The 16,928-nt window shown below is 33.7% G+C and overlaps 1 pseudogene; it reads right to left on the bottom strand.

Annotated features, from left to right (window-relative positions):
• Positions 1–11,666: 11,666 nt before the first annotated feature.
• On the bottom strand, positions 11,667–12,295 carry LOC112662302 (peptidyl-prolyl cis-trans isomerase A-like; annotated as a pseudogene).
• Between the last annotated feature and the right edge of the window lie 4,633 nt (positions 12,296–16,928).

The raw sequence follows: 16,928 nt of genomic DNA, 5'->3' as shown, positions 1-16,928 counted from the left end.
AAAGATATCATGTGCATGTCTTGGTGGTTCATAAACTATAGATGAAGTGCATCTTGGGCAGCTTCTAAAGGACCGTAGGGAGCTGTGTCTAGAAATCTGTCAGGCCACCAATCATTTCCTGTATGCTTTTTCTTCTGTTGTACTTCATTTTTTTAACTGTATTAAACCTGTAGTAAATATTCAGCCTGTGAAGGCTTGTGAGTCCTTTAAAATATTCAATCCTGTGTAACCAATGAAAGCAATTTTGTGAAAAATTTTATTTCAGTATTTATACATGAATATGGGTTAAGAAGTCAAATATTTTTTATTGTGGATTAAGAAAAGCTTCAGGGGCATTGCCTTAGATCAATTTATTAGTCCCATAATTTTAAATACCATTTGTATGTGGTGACTTGCACATTTATATCTTTACTTCCCTAAGTTCTAGTTTTGAATAATGCACTGCACATTTGACATTGGATTTATAATGGGCATCTCAACTACAACATATCCTATTGCAACCTTTGATTTACTCTTGTTTTCTGCCATTTTCCCCCAAATTTCTATATCATATTGCCATTTATTCAATTGTTCAGGAATAATAAGAGGAAAAAGAAAAAATATTAGTCACCCTTATCTCTTTTCTTTTCCTACTACTCGCCAAAATCTATTAGCAAATTAGTTATAATTTGGTTCAAAATAAATCCTAAATCTAACAGTTGTCTCTACTAATGCTTAAACTGCCCCTGGCCAATTAATCATCTACCTAGGTTATTACTGGTCTTCTATCTCTATTCTTTTCATGTATAGAACATGCTCTGGTGTGCCATTGGGACTCCCCTTTTATGGCACAAATTGTCCCCAGCTGTTGGGAACATTAACTATTAATGGCTTACAGATGTGTTCTGCTCTTAGCTCTGCCTTTAGCTAAAGGTAGGTGCCTTTCCTATGGGGGGAGGTTGCAATTAATGACTGCCTGATTTGAGAGCACAAAGGTCCAACACCATTGCTTAATTCTGGGCAACTCAGGAAGGCCTGTTGTCAAGTTCCACGGGGGATTGTATAAAGCCTTTGTTACAACTGTATTGTTTAAATTCTCCCTCTGCCCAATCCTGCTTCTCTTATTTTTGTTTCTAGGGAACCAAACCCAAGACACCAATTTAGAACCATTTATTCACAGAATTTTTAGAACCTTTTTTCATTAAACCACTTCTCTGTTCAAATATTCATGTCTTTCTACCATACTCACATACACGAAAGTACTCAATATGACTATTAGGGTCCTGATTAATAATGACTCAGATTGTCTTTTGCTCATTTAAAAAATGTTTTTTAACTTATCCTATTCTAAATGCTCTGGCCACTTTTAATTTTGTTCTGGCAAATCTCCCTTCTGTGTTTGGGCCATTGTACCAGCTGTCCCTTCTGGCTGGAATATGTTTATTCCTGATCTTCAGATGTTTAAAATCATCCTCTCATTTTAGATCTCAACTTCAATGTAACCTAACACCTTTAAAGAGTCCTTTCTGCTTACTAAATTAGAAGCATCCTTCCATCTCCTTTCTATGACATTCTAATTTAATTTTCTGCATAGCTTTTCACCACAGGGTATTTTTCTGTCTCATTTACTTATTTATTTATTGAAGTGTGTATGCATGTATGCATGTATATATGTATTTACTTATTTTTATCTTTCCCAGTTGGGATGAAAAATCTATAAAAATGGAATCTCCATCTATTGTCTTTACTATTATATTATACTTCATAGAATATAATCAGGATCCTATAAGTCTGACAATAAGTATCCATGATAACAAGTGACTGGCAATCAAAACTTCTGTTAATATAAGACTCTTATTTGGCTCGATTAATGTTTTGCCTGATAGCTGTATCACAACTGGATTCCTTAAATAAATCTTAAATTGCACCACCTGAAAGCCCACCAGGAAGGGTGATTTGTGCAAAAGTAATTTATTAGTTCACAGGAAAAATTAATAGAGGAGAAAAGCAAAAAAAGGACCAGAATGGAAAAGAGCCAACCAAGGAAATAATATCAGCTGAAGTCCCAAGAGAGTAATCATAGTTCAACTGTGGATGAATACTCTGGAAACAGTGTGGGTCACACCTTGGAATTTTCCTAATCAACAATAATGTATCATGAGTATCAATACTCCTCCAACCTCTCAGGCTTTAGTTATAACCTATCACTTGTGACATAAATTCCTGGCCACTTGCATAAAACTTACAAACACAAGACACTGGTAAACTGAGGAATGCTCTTCAATCAAAGAAACAGAGACAACTCAAAGACCTGAAAGGATGAGCTTGGAAAAAGATTTGACAGTATGTAGGTAGAGTTATAACAGCACCTGCTATAATGGGGCTTTTGAATAGAAGAATAAAATGACTTAAAAAATCAGTTTTTCTTAACTAAATTATCAAATTCAGTTAAAAGTACATCAAAAAAACATAGTGTGGAATGAATATAGATGGTCCTAAAATGAAGCAAAATACTGATAAACATAGCCCCACTGTGTATGGCAATTTTACTCACGGTGGAGATGATTCATTGAAAGGAAAGATTTTCTTTAACTAATGTAGTTGGAAACAATGAATAGCCATAAGAAAGAAAGCAAAATTTAATCCCCAATCCACAAGATTTATTTCAAGCTAGAGCAAAGATAAAATATTAAAATATAAAGATAATACTGATGAACTTGTAGAAAGTGTAGGTGAATGATCATTTGAAATTGTTGTCCCTTTACTAAACATACCATAGAAATTAGAAACAATACATACTGGAAACTTAACTACATTAAATCATAAATAATCTACAAAAGATTAAAACCAAAACAGAAGTAACTACAGTGACAACAAATTAATGTAGTTGAAGGCAACATATCAAGACCTTTAAAGGTCCGCTAATAAATCCAACACAAATTACTACTATGTATTTTATAGTACTTTATCTCCTCTTTGTGAAAAATAAGCTATGAGTCAACATTTAATATAATGCATTTCATTCCCTCTGAAGGTTTCAAAAATCATCAAATTCAGTTTCCATTGGTGTTCATTATTAAAAGGAAGCAAAATCCCATGGCCTGTTCTAAAGGTGCTACAAACGGTATCCCTTTGCCTTCTTAAAAACTACGTTTTCTTCCAAAGTTTTCCTATTTTCTAGATTGCACATGAATACATAAGGATGTGCACATTTTAATTTATACACATACATATGCATCCCTGTAAATTAAAAATGAAGGATGCCATAGTGGAATAGTTAAAGGCAATGAGGAAGTGTTGATTAAGAAGGGGGAGAGGAGCCCCTGGGGAAAAAAACAATTATATGCAAATATCTGAAGGTTAGAAATTTTGAAAAGGCAATTGTCTTGCTCTAGGTTGGCACAGAGAGGAGAATTGTGCTAATTGATAAGAGAAAAAATACATGTAAGTGAATTTTTCCTAAATATTTCCGTTAAAAGTAGAAGCTATTCCTTTACTTATATTTTCCTTATATTTACTGTATTATATTCACTGTAACCATGTGACTTGTACTAATAACTTTTAGTTTTCTGAGATATTCACCAAAACATTTTTTCTTACTTTACACCAAATTAGCATTGGACTGGTTGGTAAATTCTAATTATCACATTCTGTCCACAATATCGTATTCAAAGTCATACCCAGAGAGAAGAAGCCTCAACAATTTTGCAGTAAATAGTGTAAATAAAAGCTGAGATCCCACTAGCTTAGAAATAATAATATTCCAATCCAAGACTCCTTATACCTTTTGCTGATACCAAATATCTTAATTTGTGAATGAAAAACAGGCCACAAAATTGGGTACATAACAAGGCAAATAAAACTCTGAAGAAAATTTTAAAAAATGACTTCATTAACATAAAAGAAGTTATGTGCAAATTATAAAATAATGAAAAAAAGAATAATTCTACATTTAACTTTGAATAGTAAGAAATGTTATTAAAAAGAAAAACTAAAAATGTAGATTAACCATAAAGAAAGATATAAAATAAAACTACAACATATGAACCACCAGTTCAGTGTTAGTCGTCATCATCATGATCATTATCATCATTACTCATCAAAGTACATTTGGAAAGGCATCGTCTTCTAATAGTGAAAATATTGCAGTGAACAAAAGAGATTTAAAACTCCTTTCTTCATGAAGCTTGTTTTCAGCAAGGAAAGCTTACCTCATCAAGCTATCTTGTAATAAACGAGTCCATCTTCACTGAGTGCTTCCTTGAAAGGAACTGTATTATCCCTCTTTGACTTGTAAAAACCTACACTGCAGTACATTTCATCCCTAGTACTTATTTATCTTATAATTGAAAGTTTGTACCTTTTGACCCCCTCCTCCAATGGCCCCTCCACCCACTCACTGCCCGTGGTAACCACAAGTCCTATCTCTTTTTCTAAGAGTTTGTTTTTAGTTTTTGTTTGTTTTTAGATTAACCATATAAGTGAGATCATATAGTATTGTCTTTCTCTGACTTCCTTTAATACAACACCTTCAAGGACCATTTACATTGTCACAAGTGTTAGGGTTTTTTTGTTTTTTATGGCTGAATAATATCCTATTGCATATATACACCACAAGTTTATCCATCCATCTGTTGATGGACATGTAGGTTGTTTTCTTGTCTTGGCTATTGTAAACAATGCTGCTATGAACATGAGGGTGCAGATTTCAAGTTAGCATTCTTATTACCTTTGGGTATATTCCCAGAAGTGGAATTGCTGAATCATATGGTTGATCTATTTTTAATTTTTTAAGTATTTTCCATACTATTTTCTATAGTGGTTGTACCAATTTTCCATCCCACCAAGAGTACATGAGGGTTCCCTTTTCTCCACATGCATGCCAGCATTTGTTATTTCTTGTCTTTTTGATCATGGCCATTGTAACAAGTATAAGTTATATTTCATAGTGGTTTTGAATTGCATTTCACTAATGACTAGTGATGTTGAGCATCTTTTTATGTATCTGTTGCCTTTTCAATGTATCTTCTTTGGAGAAGTGTCTATTCAGGCCCTTTGCCCATTTTTAAATTGGGTTATTATTATTGCCATTGAGTTGCATTAAGTTCTTTATATGTTTTGGATATTAACTCCTTATCAGATACACAGTTTCCAATTATTTTTTCCTCATTCCATAGGTTGTTTTTTCTTTTTTTTTTTTTAATTTTTATTTATTTATGATAGTCACAGAAAGAGAGAGAGGCAGAGACACAGGCGGAGGGAGAAGCAAGCTCCATGCACCGGGAGCCCGACGTGGGATTCGATCCAGGGTCTCCGGGATCGCGCCCTGGGCCAAATGCAGGCGCCAAACCGCTGCGCCACCCAGGGATCCCCATAGGTTGTTTTTTCACTTTGTTGATAGGTTTCTTTTGCTGTGCAGAAGCTTTCATGTTTCATATAATCCCACTTTGTTTTTACTTTGTGGCTTGTGCTTTAGCTTACATTTCCAAAAAATTATTACCAAAATGCATTTTCAAGAGCTTTTTATCTCTTAGAAGTTTCCAGGTTTCGTTTAATATTACATTTAAAGTCTTTAATCCATTTTGAGTTGATTTTTTTGTGCATGGTAAAAGCTATTGAGCCAGTTTTATTCTTTTACATGTAAATATTCAATTACCCCAGCACCATTTATTGAAGAGACTGTCTTTTCTCAGTTGAGTGTTCTTGCTCCCTTGTCAAATATCAGTTGTCCATATATTCTTGGGTTTATTTCTGAGCTCCTGATTCTGTCCCATAGATCTCTTTGTCTATTTTTTTAAATTTTTATTTATTTATGATAGTCACAGAGAGAGAGAGAGAGGCGCAGAGACACAGGCAGAGGGAGAAGGAGGCTCCATGCACCGGGAGCCCGATGTGGGATTCGATCCCGGGTCTCCAGGATCGCGCCCTGGGCCAAAGGCAGGCGCCAAACCGCTGCGCCACCCAGGGATCCCTCTTTGTCTATTTTTATGCCAGTACCATATTGTTCTGATGTATAACTTGAAATGAGCAAGTGTGATGCCTCCTGCTTTATTTTCTTTCTCAGAATTTCTTTTATTATTTGGAGCATTTGTGGTTCCATGTAAATTTTAAAAGTGTTTTATTCTACCCTATGATAAATGCCACTGGAATCTTGAAAGGGACTGCACTGACTCTATAGATGGCTTTTTGTATATTGACATTAACACTTAATTCTTCCAACTCATGAACATGACATACATTTCTATTTATGTCTTCTTCAGTTTCTTTCATCATGTCTTTTAGTTTTCAATGTAGAGATCTTTCACCTTCTTAGTTACATTTTTGTAAAAGATTTTATTTATCTATTCATGAGAGACACAGAGGCAGAAGGAGAAGCAGGCTCCTTGCAGGGAGCCCAATGCAGGACTCAATCCCAGGACTCTGGGATAATGCCCTGAGCTGAAGGCAGACGCTCAACTGCTGAGCCACCCAGGGGTCCCAGTTACATCTTTTTCTAATAACTTTATTGGTTTCAATTATATTGTAAATGGGTTTGATTTCTTTCTTTTTCGGAAGTTTTGTTGTTAGTGTATGGAAATGCTATTGATTTTCGCATGTTGATTTTGTATTCTGCAACTTTATTGAATTCATCAAGTAGATCTGTTTTGGTGAAGTCTAGAATTTTCTCTATGTAAAAGCACATCATCTGCAAATAGAGACAAATGTACTTCTTCCTTTTTAACTCTGATACTTTTTATTCCGTTTTCTTGCAAGATAGCTCTAGCTAGAACTTCTAGTACTATGTTGGATAGGAATGATGAGAATGGGTGATCTTGTCTTGTTCCTGATCTTAGAGGACAAGTTTTCAACCTTTCACCATGACTATGACAGGTGCGGGCTCATCATATATGGCTTTTATTATGTTGTACTATGTTCTTTATTTTCCCAATTTGTTAAAAGTGTTTATCACAAAAATTATTACTAATTAGATGTTGAATTTTGTTGCTTTTTCCTTTTCTTTCATTCCACTAATGTAATATATCACATTGATTGATTTGCATATATTGAATCATTCTTGCATCCCAGGGATAAATTACACTTGCTCATGGTGAATGAGCCTATTAATAAGATGTCACTAAATTCTGTTTACTAGTATTTTATTGAGAATATTTGCATCCATATTCATTAGAGATATTGGCCTATAGGTTTTTTGTTTGTTTGTTTTGTTTTTGTTTTGTTTTTAATAGTGTCCACTTCTGATTTTGGCAGTGTGATAATGCTGGTCTTACGAGTGTGGAATTGTGCCCTCATTTTAAATATTTTGGGAGAATTTGAGAAAGATTGGTGTTAATACTTTCTTTCATGTTTGGTAAAATTCACCAGTGAAGAAGCAATCTGGGCTTCACTGGCAAATTTTTGATTACTAATTCAATCTCCTTACAGTAATTGGTTCATTTATATTTTCTATTTCTTCCTGATTACGTCTTGGTAAAGTTTTATGTTTCTAAAATTTTTTCCATTTCTTATAAGTTGTCCAGTTTATTGGTATATAATTGTTCATAGTAGCCTTTTATAATCCTTTGAATTTCTGTGTTATTAATTGTAATGTCTGGGAAACAAAAAAAGGGTTGTGGAAGGAGAGGTGGGGGGTGGGATAGCTGGGTGACGGGCACTGAGGAGGGCACTTGATGGGATAAGCACTGGGTGTTATACTATATGTTGGCAGATTGAATTTAATCTCTCCTTTTTCATTTGTAATTTTTTTTTTTATTTGGGTCCCTTCCCTTTCTTTCTCTTGATTAGTCTAGTTAAGGGTTTGTCAATGTTGTTTATCTTGGCAAAGAACCAACTCTTAGTTTGGTTAATACTTTCCATTATCTTTTATTCCTCATTTCATATTTCTGTTCTAATCTTTATTATTTCTTTTACTATTATTTCTTTGTTTTCTTCTGCTAACTCTAAGCTCAGTTTTCTTTTTGTTTTCTGGTTCCTTACAGCATCGTGTTAGATGGGATCTTTGGGATATTTCTTGTTCCTTACTATGGGAATTTATTGCTATAATCTTCCCTTTTACGACTGATTTTGCTGCATCCTCTAAGTTCTGATATGTTCTGTTTTGTTTGTCTCAAGAAAACATTTATTTATTTCCTTTTTAGTTTCTCCTTTGATCCATTGATTGATCAGGAATGTTGTTTAGTTTCCACATATTTGTAAAATTTCCAGTCTCTGTCTTGTTATTGATTTTTAGTTTAGTGCCATTGTGGTCAGAAAAGATACTTGGTATGATTGAAATCTTCTTGAATTTGTCAAGAATTGTTTTGTGGCCTCATATTGCCTATTCTAGGAAATGTTCCATGTTTGCTTGAAGGAAAGATATACTCTTGCTTTTGTTGGACAGAATGTTCTGTATATATGTGTTAGGTTAATTTGGTTTATATTGTTGTTCAAATCTGCTGTTTCCTTATGGATTCTTTATCTGAATTATCTATCCACCTTTGAGAGGGAGGCATTAAAGTCCCCAGCTATTATTGTCTTGCTATTTACTTCTCCTTTTAGCTCTATTAGTTTTTGCTATATATATTTCGGAGCTCTGATGTTCATCATCCAATATTACATTTTTGTTTCCAAACCCTCAAATTTGGGTCTCTCCCCCGACTCCAAATTATCAAATATTCTTTTTATCATTTATGCTGTAGAAGTCACTCCTTCATCATACCTTATTTACTTTTTTTTCCTAATATCCATATAATTTAGAAGTACAAATCTACAGTTCACCGCATTCAGACACACACACATACAAGATGTTCTTTTAGTGGCTACTGACTTTTTTTTTGCTAATTTGATTAATATTTATCTATCTATTTTACTTCTGGCATTTGATTCTCCAACACATAATTTTGTTATGTTTTAATCACTTATGGTGAAATCAGAATGATGATGAAGTAATGCAATAACCAAGTTTTGATTTCAGAATAATGTGCAAATATTGGAATGTCAGTGTAAAAACCAGTCAAGATGTGTTTGTAACTCTTAAGAAAAGGCTTACAATATTATATTCTGTGTCACACCACAACATTCAACCTTTCATCAACACATACACACACACATACACACACATACACACACACACACAAACAGGGAGCCCTGTGCCTGGCATTGCTTATACTTTTTAAGGAAAAGCTAGGCCATCCTAAATACATTTTGTCTAATTTAATGGTGACCTTCAACATTTTTTATTTGGAAACAAATATAACTCTTCCAAAGCAAAAATGATACAAAATTGTTCCAGACTTGTCCAATCCATACAGATTTCCATCCCTGGCTTTCATCAATGCATAGACTAATCAATATTAAGGGAAAAGAGAAGGCAGGGGGTGAGGGTAGAGAGAGATTTTAGGAAGAATTTTGTTCCAGGGCCAGTTTTGAAAGTAATACATCTTAGGAAAATGCAACACATGCTTGAGTACAGTAAAATATTACTGGGGTTTATTTGTATTCATTTGTCTATTAATATTAATTCTGTTTCATAAGCTTGTAGTTTGTAATATAGAATAGTAACTCACTGTGAATGAAGATATTTCAAAGAGCCACATATTTCAAAATGCTTTGGGAACATTCACTATCCTACTTATTTTCCATTTTAGTAATGTACTACCCAGTGAAACCAAGGGTACATCAATACACAACTTTAATGAGAATGCAGTTTCAAGAAACACTGGGAGTCTGGGGGAAAAGAAACTATCAAGTACTGAAATGAAAATAAGCAGCATAAAATTATAAATCTTCTAGATAACAAGGGAAGTGACCAAAAACCATACAATCTGTATGAGGAGACAAAAGAGAATAAGTTGAAAGGGACGATACAAATTGAAGCAGCTGAACTCAGAAGCTATTTTCCAATTACACCAGATGAGATTCGTGAGTCAACTTAACTTGAATATGAGATGGAGGGATGGTGAACAAAAATCATATTAAACACTAAAAATGAGCTGTTATTTAATGAAAAAAATGTTATAATATGATTTAAATGGTATAATGTTAAATTTTAGCTGTTTTACTCACTTGACGATGAGAAGAGCTCAACCTGATCACGTGTGTGTAGCATTCACATGACCTGTCTCAGACAGATAGCAAATGAACCTGTGTCTAAGGCACAGAAACAATTTGCAAGTCATTGTACACCACTTCTTATTTCACAGTACTTCTTATGTAAACATACAACTTATGTAAAAGTAAAAAAAAAAGGTTATAAAACCTAACCAATGTTTTATCAGTAATACAGTTGTATGAACACAAGAGACTGAGCTAAAAATTTAGATAAATTTGGATAAATAAGTTATTAATTGTAATAAAATTCTACCATATTGCTAGAAGTTGTTTGTCATAAGCATAAATCGATTTCACAAAATCTTGTATATGAATATATAATTTTAAAATAAAGATACATTTAAAATAATGCCTTTTTTCTTAAGCCCAAAAGAACTTGTACTAATTTCAGCCAAAGAAACGTGTTGGGAGCAGGTTACTTAAAATTAGAAATGAACATTTTGTTGCTTGATTTTATCAGATGTTCAAAGTAGGCTCATTTATCCCTTAAACATAAAAGATTTCCCTGTGTGTATGTGTCTTAACATTTTTGGTATTCATTTCACTTAGTCATTAGATTTTTACATATTAATTCAAATTTTACTTTATCAATTATGTCACAAAAATTTTATATAAAATTCAAATGTTCTTTAAGTAACTCTGTAACTTCCCATATCATGAAGATTTTTTGCTTAATTTAATGATATTTAAAATAATAAGAATACTTCTTTATAAGTCAGCCATATTATTTAGGAATCACTAAAAGAGAAGAATATCATTAACATGTTAAAAATCAAGTTGTAATGAATTTATTTAAAAAATCGCTTAATTTGATTTAGCTATACTTAGAAGAAAATCTATAGCTTCAAATGCTGATATTAATAAAGACAATAAGAAAAAATACATTAAGTACACAATCCAATGCTTAAAGATAAAACAGAAAATGAATGATAGAAGTAAAAAAATACATACAACAAAAGAATAGTGTAAGTAATAAAAAGTAAATTATTTGAAAAAATATTTATATAACAAAACCTATGTACATAAGGAGGGCAAACTTGCACATGCACATAACAGGATTCTAAATGCAAATGCTTATAGAACAAAAAGAATTTAAAAACCATAAATGACTGTGCAAATAAATGTATTCATAATTTGAAATAATCTATGCAAGTCAAATGAAGATCAGATAAAATGATTGATTTTCTCAGAAAATACACCTTTTCAGGAGAATTAGAAGCTAAAACAACATTTACATTGTAATAAAGTGTCTGATTTCTATTTTATTTTATTTTATTTTATTTTATTTTATTTTATTTTTTTATTTTATTATTTATTTTATTTTATTTTATTTATTTTATTTTATTTTATTTTATTTATTTTATTTTATTTTATTATTTTATGGTTTAGGTTTTATTTCATCATCATAAATCCACTAGACCTGGGGCAAAGAACCAGGGGGCCTGCAGAACCGCAGCGAGAGTGTGGGCACTCTGGGCTATTTCAAGCAGGTGCGGGTGGAGGGGCGCTCTCCTGAGCTATCTCCTGAAGGTCTGGAAGTTCAGAGCCACCGGGTGGCTCAGCGGTTTAGCGCCGCCCTCAGCCCACGGCCTGATCCTGAATTACGCAGATCGAGTCCCACGTCGGGCTCCCTGCATGGAGCCTGCTTCTCCCTCTGCCTGTGTCTCTGTCCCTCTCTCTCTCTCTCTAATAAATAAAATTAAAAAAAAAACAAAACAAAACAAAAAACGATTTGGGTTCATCAGATCTGTCCGCAGTCGGCAATGGTGATCTTGCTGGTCTTGCCGTCCCTGGACCCCGAGTGCTCCATGGCTTCCACGAGGTTCATGCCCTCCTTGACCTTGCCAAAGACCACACGCTTGCCGTCCAACCACTCGGTCTTGGCGGTGCAGATGAAAAACTGGGAACCGTTTGTGTTGGGTCCAGCATTGGCCTTGGACAAGGTGCCAGGCCCCGTGTGCCTCAGGATGAGGTTCTCATCATCAAACTTCTCCCCGTAGTTGGACTTGCCGCCAGTGCCATTGTGGCTTGTGAAGTCCCCTCCCTGCACATAAATCCCGGAATGATCCTGTGAAAGCAGGAACCTTTGTAACCAAATCCTCTCTCCCCAGTACTCAGAGCTCGAAAGTTCTCTGCTGTCTTTGGAGCTTTGTCTGCAAACAGCTCCAAGGAGACGCGGCCCGAGGGCTCGGTGTCCCTGGTGATGTCAAAGAACACGGGGATTGGCCATGGCTGGACCGCAAGGGTGGCTCCGGGGCGGCGGCTTCTGCAAGGCCTTGTTCCATTTTCTTTGTTTGTTTGTTTGTTTGACTGATGTCAGCTTTTAAACCTCATAGCCCTTTGCACTCCACTTTCCCCTTCTGTCCCATATCTAGATATACTAGTTAGAAAGTTTGGGTGCTACCTCTGGTATGGCAGGTAGTCCAAACCACATAAGCCCTTTTTTAATGCAAGGAAACACTTATCAGAACTCAACTGTGAATCACACGTACCCTTGTTACATACATGCATTTGAATGTGTGTGTATATATATACGGTATATATCAAATAGCTCCCAAACCAGAATCTTTCTGAATGGGGAGACATCATAGAATTGTTAATGTAAGTAACAAAAATTTTATTGCCACTATTATTAATCATTAGTAGAGGTTTTTGGCAATTCATTTAGTGAGAAAAATTTATAAGTACTCAAAGAATTTTTTTATTATAATCTGGGAGTGGGGGAAATATTAACTTTGGCATAAGCAAATGTGTACTTCAAATTCAGTTTATCTACTTATTGAAGACTTTCCTTTTTTTTAATAATAAATTTATTTTTTATTGGTGTTCAAGTTGCCAACAAACAGAATAACACCCAGTGCTTATTGAAGACTTTCTACTCATGCATCTAAAGTTTCATACAGGGGATCCCTGGGTGGCTCAGCAGTTTGACACTTGTCTTCAGCCCAGGGCCTGATCCTGGAGTCCCAGGATCGAGTCCTGCGTCCAGCTCCCTGCATGGAGCCTACTTCCCTCTCAGCCTGTGTCTCTGCTTCTCTCTGTGTGTGTGTTTCTCATGAATAAATAAAATCTTTAAAAATTAAAGTTTTATACTTTTTTTTAATATTATGACCAAAGTTTAATATTAAATGCCTGTCTGGGTATGATTATGTTGCTGTTGATATCAGAATCCACTGGTTGTCTATTCAAAACAAACTTGTAACAGTCCCTATAAAAGGAGTTGACCTCATAGAGGATGAGATGGCATGTGCTAACATTTCAAATATAATGAAGTAAAGAGTATCACTGAGTAAAAATATATAGAGAAAGAAGATACCTATTTTAAAAGGAAGAATCTGGAAAATATTAATGAAGAAAATGAAATTAAGCTTGGTCCTTGAAGTTTGCTTAATACTTCAGTGGGCAGAAATAAAATATTGACCCAGGAATTCTTGGCAAGAGGAACAGAAAAAGTTTAAGTGGAGAGGGAGGTCAAGTGAATGTCATCCTCGCACACAATGAACAGTTGTGTATATAAATGTGAAATTATAGGTGTTTTTAAGAGCAACATTTAAGTAACTGATATCAAGAAATAAAAATTCTCTGATTATTTACCCATGTTTATCTGATTGTGTATAGTTCTGAGGTCTAACATCACTATCTCTAAAGACTACAGCATGATTGATTTGGTTTAGCAAATCTTGAGAAAATATAGTAATCACATTGTGAGCCTTTAATGAACTAGTAGAAACAACACTTTTGGAATGTACACAATTTTTTCTAGGAACCTTGACAATTAGTGAGAAAGGGTTTATAGCATAGTAATTATACCATAAGGTTAGCAAATTAAATAAAAGTTATATTTAGATTCCAGGATACTCATGAATGTATTTCAGTAATAGTGGCTCAAATTCGAAAAGAGGAAAAAGAAAATAAAGTAATAAATTGTGACAATTATTATTTGTGACAAAAATAAAGGAATACGATGACAATTGACATTAATGGAATGAGGTTTGAACAAGAATGAAGTCATAGCGGATTATATTAGGGCAAGATAACAAGTATGGACCACCACTTTTGAGGGCAAAGGACACAGTCATGTGTAATAAACAATAAAGGATAAAAGATGCACACACATTGGATAGCCAATATCTAGACATTTTTCTGGGTTTCCATACAACATTTATGTTGCTCACTTATTTTCTCCTTTATTGTAATAAAAGTTTATATTTTATTCAATGCCTATCACACATTTTTTACTTTGCTTTTTAATTTATTCATGAAGTTTAATATTAACACCAATACAGGCATTTTTTTTTCCTGATCTTTTTAATTTTACCAGAGTATTATGCATATGATTAGTGCTTAATATAAGCTCTGTTATATTGTTCATTATCCAACAATAGAAGTTAATTTTCTACTCTTCTCAATTTTCCTTAAAGAATAACACATTTCCTCCATTAAGGCATTATTTACATTAATAATAATTCATAACTAAAACATCAAACAGAGTCTTAAAAATATTATGGTATTCTACCAAACTTAATGAGACTTGACCACATCTAAAGGATTTGGCATCTATACTACTTTAATTATTTTAATATTTTTGAGTATGTATTAAGAATTACAATTTACATCATTAAAGAAGCTCTTAGAATTTAATAAGATGTATTTCCACTGAAATTTATATCTACTACTATTTCATGTCATTGATGAACAGAATTTAGCTTGGTTGAACTGCATATTCTCAAAAAGGTTATTTGATCCCTCATTACTTTTCCACATCAGCAGATGACAACTTTTGATACCAGTTAAAGTTTCAAAAGATAGAAAGTGAACTTAAATATTTATGGGGAGTTCAGTCTACTCTATAAAATTTTGTACAAGAATTTTGGATCCAACTGTAAAAGAATGTCTGAGAGGATTTAGTTAGAATAATTGCATATGCCAAATAGATTTTCTGTATGCCAAGGATATCAGTATTGAAAGTAATTTCTTACTTGAAAAAAATTGGAGCTCAATATAATATAAGGTGAATTACATTAAAAGAAAAAAAATCTAATTTATCATGTATAAATATATAAGTTCAATTAAATTCTAATAAATACAAGATGACACAAAGGAAATTTATGTAAATAAATTATCCATAAAATCTGCGTTAGGCTGTTAGAAAGGAAATATATTTATTCAAAATGACACTATTGCGAAGCTACATGGCTTTAATGAGAGAAATGAAATACAGAAACTGTTCTAAAAATGCTGTGCAAAGCTCTTCAGAGGGTGTGAAAATTACATTTATGTCTCTGTGCTATTTTTCTCTTTGTCTTAAATACGGTCTGAAATCTATCACTGTTTTACCAAGAATTGCATTTTGCTCATTTTTTGCTCAACAAAGAGGAAACATTTATGATTTTGCAATAATACTGTTTCTAATTTCAGACAGTTCTTTATTTCTAAAATTTTTAAGCGACTTTTCAGTGAAGATTGCATTTGCTTCATGCATATATGAAAAGCTAGGTTTTACAATGTTACCTTAATTCTTTTGATATGATAATGTGAAGTTAATTGTATCCCTTTTCAGCTATTGAAAACATTAATATCATTTCCTGTTAATGTGAACAGGTGGGGAGAAGAATTAGCATATTCACTAATTAGATTTTATTTGCAATTTTATTGTCAAGCACCATGTCTTTATCTTCTAAGTTTATAATGAGAGACTCTCAGTCTTTTAATAACATTTTTGGCTTATAGAAATGTGTTTGAAGTTCCAGATATATTTGAATTTCCTGTAACTTCTTCCCTTTCATGGTAAGCTGAAGAATAATTAACATATTCTTGTGCTTGTATTCATAAGAAAAGAGTAAGATAAGTTAATTTCCTTATGTTTATTTGTTTTTAATAACAGTTCATTCTCTGTTACAAACCTAGGATGATTAATCTCTTGTTTACTGATAGATTCATTTTTCTCCACTGGTTTGAATTACATGTTCTGATAACTATAACCAAGAAGAGCTTCCTCAGATTATCTCTACATATCAATCAGCAATGACATTTTTTCGTGCTTAAAATGGTCATATGCAGGGCCAGTAACATAATTTGCTACATGAAAATGTGGGGTCCCTTGCTCACAAATTATTAAGAATTCCAAAATGGCAAAACAGAGTGTTAAAGAAAGAGCAGGGGATCCCTGGGTGGCGCAGCGGTTAAGCGCCTGCCTTTGGCCCAGGGCGCGATCCTAGAGAGCCGGGATCGAATCCCACGTCGGGCTCTCGGTGCACGGAGCCTGCTTCTCCCTTTGCCTGTGTCTCTGCCTCTCTCTCTCTCTCTCTCTCTCTGTGACTATCATAAATAAAATAAATAAATAAATAAAAAAGAAAGAAAGAGCAGTGTTCTTCTAAGCATGGGGCCGTGTGTGGCTGCATAGATTATAGGTTGATGAACTTGGCCCTGGCTAGACACTATGACACAATCAATATATCATAATGGCTGAGCTTATGGCCTCATTCTGAGATCTTAATTCTATTTTATCAATTCTTTAGCTATTTGACCTTGGACAAGTTACTCTGCCTCAGTGATTTCTTCTTGTATAACCAATTATAAAATCTAATTTGTGCGGTGTGTATTTAAGAATGAATAAATTAAAAAATGTAATAGATCAAAGAATGGTATCTGATATAAGTAAGCTTTCAACAATAGTAACTAATATTACTTTTATATGAATCAGCTATATCTGGTGGGTTAATTCCTGTAGAAAACCCTTTCTCACATTATTTCCATAAAATAGCACCAGCTCTTTTTGTTGCCACTTCTATTTGGCACCAACCTTTTTTTGTTGCCACTCTGAGAGCCACTAATAAGAGTGAAGAGTGAAAATCAAAACAAAC

Source organism: Canis lupus, chromosome 13 (genome assembly GCF_003254725.2).
Source record: "Canis lupus dingo isolate Sandy chromosome 13, ASM325472v2, whole genome shotgun sequence".
NCBI lineage: Eukaryota > Metazoa > Chordata > Mammalia > Carnivora > Canidae > Canis > Canis lupus.
Note: the sequence above shows the minus strand (reverse complement) of the source record. Positions and strands in the feature narration are given on the sequence as shown.